Raw genomic sequence first — 9262 nt, 5'->3', positions numbered from 1 at the left:
AAAAAAAAAAAAAGAATAAAGAAGAAGTAGAAGATTATAGATAAACTAAAGAAGAAGAAGAGAAGAAATCTAGAATTCAAAAGAAGAGCAAATGAAGCTAACGGTTATAATTTTGATTTGAAAAATGGGTATTATAGTCATTATATCTCAAGGACATTTGAGATATTTCAATAATATGTACAAGGATAATTTGGACATTTTAATCTAAAAGAGGCCTCAAAAACTTTTTTATAGTAAGTTAGGCCTGAAAAAGTTTTGAAAGGAAGAATTCACAAATCATGGTTTAACTATGCACAGTTCAAGAACCAAGTTTTAAGTTTGACAAATGCAAAAATCAGGTTTTCAGTTAATTAATTAAAATTTTTTATTTATTAAATATAATGAGGTCACATTTATACAATTAATGGTCACATGAACATAATTATAGGTCACAGATTTTTTTACTTATCACATATCATCAAATTAATTGATCACAGATTTTCTCGAAGTTACAAATCAAAAATTTTGTAGGTCACAAATTATTTCGAAATCACATATCAAAAATTTTATAGGTCACAGGTCACATATTTTCAAATTTAATGGTTACAGATTACATTTTAATCACAGTTGATCGAATTTTAAAGTCACGGTTTACGGTCAAGATTTATTTAGTTGGTCACAGACCCAAATCAACACCAATATTTTGGTCACAGAGCAACCAAATGGTTCGTCACAATCACTATTATACCTTGCCCTCGCCACAACACCACCACGACACACCCAATTTTAAGGTCACGTATTTAACCAAAGGTCACATACACCACCACCAACACTTCCCCTACCATCACCACCAGAGAAACACCACGAATTGGTAAAACACAGCAAATCGGAGAAAATTTCAACCACGCCTGCACGATCACCCCCTTGCCGCCACCTGCATAACGATAAATGCCACCATTACCTCACCGCACCAGCAACGCCACCACAAACGGATCACACCAGTCTGTCGCAAACTCACCACTACAGTCTCCCGCCTGTATCCTACCTACCCCGCACCACCATCACCATCTTCGACCACCACGACCACCTTCAACACCTCCAAATACACCAACGTCCCCAGCAAAACCCCCCAACAACACTAAACCAACCCCAAAACACCACTACTACCTAAAACCCTACACAAGACCAACCTAGACCCAGACCACCACAAACAGCATCAACGGTTGATGACGCCATTGTGCGCGACTGCGTCAGAGGTGTTGACGTGTACCGTGCAGTGTTTCTCACTGTGGCGATAGAGAGAAGGAAAGAGGTGGGACGCACTGCTTCTTCACAGATCACGTGCAGTGCCCCCACACACACCTCTGCGTTTGTCTCGCTGGAGAAAAGACAATCTACAGCGGTGGCTCTCATCTCGCCGGACAAATGACGACGAACTTAGATGAGGGAGAGCAGCGAGTGAAGAGAGCGGAGAGAGAGATTTAGCCAATTAGATCTTGAAATGGGGAAATGGTATTGCCGTATTGGGGATAAATTAGCCTGATTGATTAATTATACTATAATAATAATATTATTATTAAAATATATAATTATCAACCTGATTTTTGATTAATCAAACTTTGCATATGAATTTTGAAGAGTGGTCTTTAAACACCTGCCATTGTGTAATTTCCTCATGTTTTGAATCCCTTGACCAGGCCTTTTATAAAAATTGTAGTTACTGTTGTGCTGAAGAACTGTTGAAATTGAATGCATATTGTGTCACTGGCTGTGGACTATTTACCATTTCTTTCACTCGGGGAATTGGGATTTTCAAGAGCTTTAGAATCACATTTTTGAATGATTTAGTGTCCCTGGAGTCCTCAAAAGTCTGATTAATTTTTAGCCTTTTCTTCAAGTGTGTGCACTATCAATATTTACGATTTTTTGGATGAATTAATACAGTCAATCAAAAAAATTAAAGTTTAATAACAGTAGACAAACATGAAATATAGTGCCTAAGATTAAATTTGTAGACAAGAAATCCGAAGGAGATACAGATCTTGCAGTGCATAGATGTCTATTTAGTCATTTAATCATTTTGTAGATTTAATTAATGTTGAAATTATAATATTAAAGATAGACTTTGAAGCCAACCTTGATTATTCCGACGTGCACATAATCTGTTTGCAAGAATGTATTCCGAAAAATTATGTTGTAGAAAACAACAAACCAAAGTAATAAACGAACAAACAAAAGAGAAGAAGCAAACAGCAGTGAATAATGGAGAAAGGGACGGCCTCCAAACTTAGGGCTAACAAATGAAATTACAATGGTTTATATAGTACAAAACTAAGAAAAGATAAAAGTCTAAACTACTCTTAACCTAACCTACTTATTACATTAACATCCCCCCTCAAACTCACGATGTTACAGCAAGAAGCAACGGGAGTTTGACAAACAAAAAGCGAAAAGCCGAAAACCATAAACCGAATTGGACTTCATGAAGATGTCAACAAACTGCAATGATGAACAACGAAAGATAGAGTAATGATGCCGAACTGCAGATAACCAACGAAACCACACAATCTCAGCTAAACCAAACGGATGCAAATTTCAAATTCCAAATGAACTTGACATACCAATTTCAAGAACTAACTATGCCAAATTCCAAACTCCAGATAGACTGGACAAATACCAAACGAAATTTCTAATCCCATAAATTGGGCAAACAAAAGAAATTTTCAAATCCTGTGAAACGGGCATCAAATGAAATTTGCATCCTGAACTGAGCATCAAACCAAATTTTCAATCCCAAAAACTGGGCATACACCAAAACCAACAACACATCCCCCATCTTTCCTGCCTATCTTCAGCAACTCATCAAGCACGCAACTTATCACTTTCCCCACCAAAAAGACCCTTTTCTTTAATAACCCCTATACACATGGCCAAAAGACAAGAAGCCCAATAAACAAAATATCCAAACCCAACAGGGAATTCGACTAATCCAAATCCAAATTAAAACCCAAACACACACTAAAGCCCAACCAAATAACTTTTGCCCAATTAAATCAACTGGCCCAATCTATATTTTCCAGCCACCCAAATTTTAAAATCCAATTGGCCCATGACATATACAGTTTCATGTATGCCCAGGAACTAACCAATGGAAAGAAACAAGGGAAAATTTCATAACTAAGAAATTAATTATGGCACATTTCAAAAACAAGAAAACAAGTTTCAAATTTCAAAAATCAGATTTTTATTAAAAATTATTTATAATTTAATTAATTAATTAATTAATTTAGTAATTTAATATATTTAAGTCACAGAGTTATATAATTTGGTCACAAATTAACGATTTAATTCATCACTTATTATTTTTTGGTCACAAATCAGAAATTTTATGTCACAAATTATTTTACGGTCACAATTCAAAAATTTTATAGGTCACAGTTTGTTCATTGGTCACAAATCAAAAATTTATACATTACGATTTTTTTATAGGTCACAGATCTTAAATACTATAGGTCACAAATTATTGATTTTTTAAGTCACAAATTAACGATTTAATTCACCACTTATTATTTTTTGCTCACAAATAAGAAATTTTATGTTACAAATTATTTTACGGTCACAATTCAAAAATTTTATAGGTCACAGTTTGTTCATTGGTCACAAATCGAAAATTTATACGTTACAATTTATTTATAGGTCACATATCTTAAATACTATAGGTCACAAATTATTAATTTTTTAGGTCACAAATTAACGATTTAATTCATCATTTATTTTTTTTGTTCACAAATCAGAAATTTTATGTCACAAATTATTTTACCGTCACAATTCAAAAATTTTATAGATCACAGTTTATTCATTGGTCACAAATCAAAAATTTATACGTTATAATTTATTTATAGGTCACAAATCATAAATACTATAGGTCACAATTTATCTTATTGGTCACGTATTATTTATTAGTCACATATTAACCAATTTAATGTTCACAATTAACAAATTAATCTGTGACCACCACCAAACAATCACACTCCAACACCACTGCCGGCACTACCATCACCCTACATCAAACACCACGACCAAAAACAAATCAACACATCTGAGACCACAACCACCAACAGCTCACCGTCACCGCCACACCACTGCCACGACCACTGTCTCTACCTCGACGACCACCGTACCACACAACACCACCACCAGCACAACCAAAACCACCGCACCGCCCCCACAAACACCACCACCATTGCACCGCCCCTACCAGAAAAAATCCCCAATCTGCCACTGGACTCTACCACCATCCCACCGTATCAACAACCCCACTCGTATCACCAATGAAACACTGCCACCAATGCCGTCACCTTCTCACCACCACCTGAACCACTAACGATTCAGCCACACCACCGACACCGATACCCCCCCTCTATCACTACCACGCCACAGATACAATCCCCATCCAAAAAATTTCCCCAAGTTGCGACTGTAGGCACCACCAGAAATACCACCACCTTGCCAAATCACTGCACGACCACCACGAGACATCGGTGAAGGCGTAGAGAGAGACGGCGGCATCTCCACCTGAAGAGAGAGAAAGGAGAGAATGAGGCGATAGAGAGAGAGAGTTAGGGTTTGTAAGTAAAATTATTTATTTTATAAAATATTAATTAGAGTAAAATTTCTGACTTTTGAAATGTTGAACTTGCCCTCTGATTTTAGAATTGAGGATTTTAATGATAGGGTTTCATGTAATTACCACAAGAAACAATATCATTAAGCTGGCCAATATCCACATACTCAAGGACCCAAAACCAATCTACAGCCCATAGTCACAAAAGAGTCCACAACACAAAGGCCCAAATCACAGCATCTCTACTTTCCAAACCCTCACAACCTCTTCACCGTCCTCTCTCACCATGTTTACTACGTACCCAGCAGAAGTGCCTCCCATCATTCCATAATTGCCAAGGATATGTCGCCACAGAACCTCTACCACCAAATTGACCATAAGTAGCCGATTGAAACTTCCCCATCGAACCCCATCTCAAACCAGTTCACCGCACCTTCGCCATTACCATCTTGTCAAACCACCAACCAACCAGCATTCATCACAACAACCTGTCAGTAATACTTTCTTGATACAGCACAAGCCGACTTCGAAAAACTGCCGTCAAACGTCGGGTTCACCATGGTTGGCCACCACAAGCAGCTTTACAAACCTCGCCTTTACTTATCCCAATCCTCTCGGCACCATCCTTCCACAACCATCAGATTTCCATTACTCCCAGAAGACCAAAGCCTCGGCCAGAAACATACAAACACCCAACCAAAAATTTCAAACCACAGTAGCTGCTGCCCCGTATTTTCCAGAACATATCAAAAAGTTTTAACCACCGGACGAGCGGTACGAGGCCGAGAAAGGAACCTTCCAAATTTATCCCAAAATCCAACCCGCTCTGATACCATGTAGAAAACAGCAAACCAAAGTGATAAACAAACAAACAAACAAACAAAAGAGAAGAAGCAAACGGCAGTGAAGAATGGAGAAAGGGGCGGCCTCCAAACTTAGGGCTAACAATTGAGATTACAATGGTTTATATAGTACAAAACTAAAGAAAGATAAAAGTCTAAACTACCCTTGACCTAACCTACTTATTACATTAACATATGCTTCCTTTAGCTCATGTAGAGGAATGTAGAACTTTCAAACTGAATTTGAACTTTTTCATTTACTCAAGTCTCAAGTCGGGCAAATTAGGAGTGCAAAATCAATTTTCTATTCATCATGCATAAGCTCTCTATCGCTTTTTACTTTTGGTCGTGAAAAAAACATTTTCTATTTTTCCAACTTGATTCCTGGTCAGTGAGGAGTTTAATTATGCTCACGACAATTTATTCTTATGTGACAGAAGATTAACCTGTAGTTTCTTCTTCTAGAATTCTAAACTTGACAACTATGTTCCGATTCAGAACCTTGCTTCCTTTAGCTGCCCTTGTTTGAGCCACATTATTTTCCTTAGAATGAATTTTTGAATAGTGTATTGATGGGAAATATGTGGTTAAAAAATAAAGAAAAGTTTTGGATTTACGTGTAATGTTATTTTATTGAATAGTTTGTGGTTGAAATGATGTCAAATCACTGTTTAAGAATGTACTTTTTTAAAAACATGTGGCTCAAACACGTCCAAAAACTTGTGTTTTTACAGATTTTTGGTGGCTGCAACAGTAGCTTTCATTGAACAACCCTTGCAATTTAAAGGCCAGTTTCCTTCTTTCGTATGTTAATGTTGTTAAGGAAATTGTGGAATTTATGTGGAACTTATGGTGCTGCTTATACTGTAGTTATGGATATCCAAGAAATTTTTTAAAAATTCTAGGTGAGGTCAATGCTCTTGTCTTCACAGTGGGATCATTTCTTTGCCTAGTTACTAATATGTCTTTTACCTGCGTCAGTTTTAGGAGGGCAGAGATCATGGACTGCTAAGTCATTTGTGAAATGCTCTGGAAGAAAATGGAAAAGGAGCTAAGGAAGAGAACGGGAAATTAAAGGGAAGATATTCGTGACTTTGTTCTAACTATGTAATCGATTAAAACTCCTATATTGTAGTTGTCATGTTTATGTAGTTGGCACTAAATTTGGTATCAATTATGTTCGGTCAATGTTGATTGCGTAAGTTATTTATGCATGATATTGTGGCAAATGTTTGAAATAGACTTGGCGTCAACAAGTTAATAAATTTGATTTTGGAAACCAATTTTTCTTATTGGCATGATGTGAAGCAGGCACACTGGTAAATATGCTTGTGTTACCATGTTAAAAAGTATTGTTAAGGAATTTTGATCCAACTGAACAACAATTCAAGATAAGCAACATTTTAATCCTACTTTTTAATTATCCAACATCAGAACTACACATAACCAGAAGAATAGAATACCAAATCATTGAATAATTCAGACTACATTGCTGGAATCAAACTGCACAAAAAATAAAAAATCGTCCATTGAAAGTTTAAACCAACACAAGCACATACATTGTCTTTCCTTTACATCACAAAAATAAAAACCGATGTATTTTAACCAATAGTTACAACCAAAATTAAAAGTTTTACATTGCACTGCACTACAGATTAGTATCAATGTCTTTACACAGAACGGATGCAGATTTTGTCGTCTTCACAGCTCTTCTTTTTCGTGCCCTTGCCGCTCTTAGCTTCCAGAATTCAGCCTCATCCATTTGTTGGAATTCGTCAACCATTTCTTCAAAGTTAACTTCCACGTCATCCGATGAACACTACAACAACAACTCCTCCACGGATATTCCAAGTCGTCCACTTTCATATTATAGCATAATATTTAGCTGACACCATTGAGTGAATCACACTAGTAGTGCTCGGTTGCTGAGGGAGCCCAAATGCATCGTCAGGCTTCTTACTAGAATCAAAACCAAAATCAACAATACAAGCTTTCAAGTCCACATTATTATGCACCATATCCAGAACTTCCAAAAAAGTTCAAGAATTTTAATTAAACAAACCATAAATATTACTGCTGAATACATCGTGATTCACCACTATCAAGCAGTAGCATAACATACAAACTATTGTAGATTAAAATTTATATGCAGCATGCACTGTCAAAAGCAAATGAAAACAGAAGTAAATTTTCAGAAAATCTGGCAGAATGTGCTTGAGTACAACAACTGAAGAACAACCCTTGGAAACGTAAAAGTCATGACTATCAATTATACTAAAAATTACACTGAAATCACGTCTAGACTTGGTGTTCAAACGTCTAAGGCAATAACGGAGCCATGATTTGAACTCAACAGCCAAAAATTTTGAAATAGAGGAAATACAAATTTAACGATCAAACAGGAAAAATTGGTACCTAAAATGGATTAAAGTTACCTTTATTACACTTCCTTGCGAGTGTGTTTGGCTACAAAACTAACAAATTTAACGTAGCTCGGCACTATACCGCAGCTGACGAAGGTAGCTTGTACCAACTAATTGAATTTCTTCCCTACTTTGGAGTTGGGGTTCCTATCGTTCTTCTTTCAAAATCAATATATTTGGAGTGAGTTATGGGTGATTTTTAGGAATATGGAGTCGAAATTGATTTTGGGAATTCTGTGAAATCGTTGAATGTTTGCGTTTCAATTCAATGGATAAAAGACGCATTTCCTCACTGTTTATAAAGGCGTGTTTGGTTGAGTCTGATGTGGCAATGACATGGCGATGAGTTGGCGAAACATTTAGCACGTGGAAGGAGTTAACGGGCCACATCAGATTTTCTTCTTCCATGTAAGCGACAAACCAAACGCCATCCATCCATTCGATTTCGGTGAGTAATGGAGAATGATGATTCAAAGTTCAGCAGCCAATGGGACACTTTTGTAAGTTCGATAAGTAAGTCGTGGCATAGTGTAAAGTTTGATGGCGAATGAAACATTTAATTCAGTGCCCTAGTCTATCCAGGGCCCACAAGCTTTTTCCATTCAATTTTTGTACTGCTTCATAAAAATGAAGGGTATGTTTGATTGCAAAAATGAAATTTGGGTGGAAAGAAAACGAATTTCAGAGAATTGAATCGTTTAGAAATTGTTTTTGCTGAGAATTGTAAATTATTGTATTTGATTGGTATAATTTTTCACGTGAAAAATGTTGAAATAAATTTTTTTTTTTTCGTTTGACTTTATTTAACTTGAAAATTGTCAATTAAAAGAAAATATTTTAGTGGTATTGGGGATAGAATTTGTTATCATTGTCAAAAAAATCAAGAAAATCATCTTTCTTTTGGTGTTCGTTTGACTTTGTTTTACAAGAAAATTTTCATTTAAAGGAAAATAATTTTTTACAATTAGGGATAGAATTTATTTTCATTGCTTTAAAAAAAAAAAAAACAAAACAAAAAAGAGAGCTTGAAATCATGCGCGTGAAGGGAGGAGTGAGAAATTCATTTTCATGGAAAAACTTTGCCATCAAACAATGTAAAAGTTGGAAAGTGGAATTCTATTTTCATTTTCCATGGAACGGTGCCTAATATTTCATTTCTCACTCCTCGTACTTTCGCACCACTTCGTAAAAGTTAATAATCCATTGCAATCCATCACTCACTTTCATCATGGGATACTTTAAAAAAAAAAAAAAAAAAAAAAAAAAACTTCGTCAAACTCCATATTTTTCATTTTGACTTTTCAATTATTTCATATTTCTACAATGATCTTCTAGATGGTGAAAAACAAGGAATAAGCCTCCTAGCAACAAAAGAAGGGGGGGGGGGGGAACGA

The 9262-nt window shown here is 36.0% G+C and overlaps 1 long non-coding RNA gene across 1 annotated transcript; it reads right to left on the bottom strand.

Moving 5' to 3' along the window:
- Nucleotides 1-6949: 6949 nt before the first annotated feature.
- On the bottom strand, nucleotides 6950-8118 carry LOC111399353. Its single transcript, XR_002703645.1, has 2 exons — nucleotides 7881-8118; nucleotides 6950-7404 (listed from the first exon to the last, which is right to left on the bottom strand). It is a non-coding gene; the product is annotated as an uncharacterized LOC111399353 (long non-coding RNA).
- Between the last annotated feature and the right edge of the window lie 1144 nt (nucleotides 8119-9262).

Source organism: Olea europaea, chromosome 9 (genome assembly GCF_002742605.1).
Source record: "Olea europaea var. sylvestris chromosome 9, O_europaea_v1, whole genome shotgun sequence".
Classification (NCBI taxonomy): domain Eukaryota; kingdom Viridiplantae; phylum Streptophyta; class Magnoliopsida; order Lamiales; family Oleaceae; genus Olea; species Olea europaea.
Note: the sequence above shows the minus strand (reverse complement) of the source record. Positions and strands in the feature narration are given on the sequence as shown.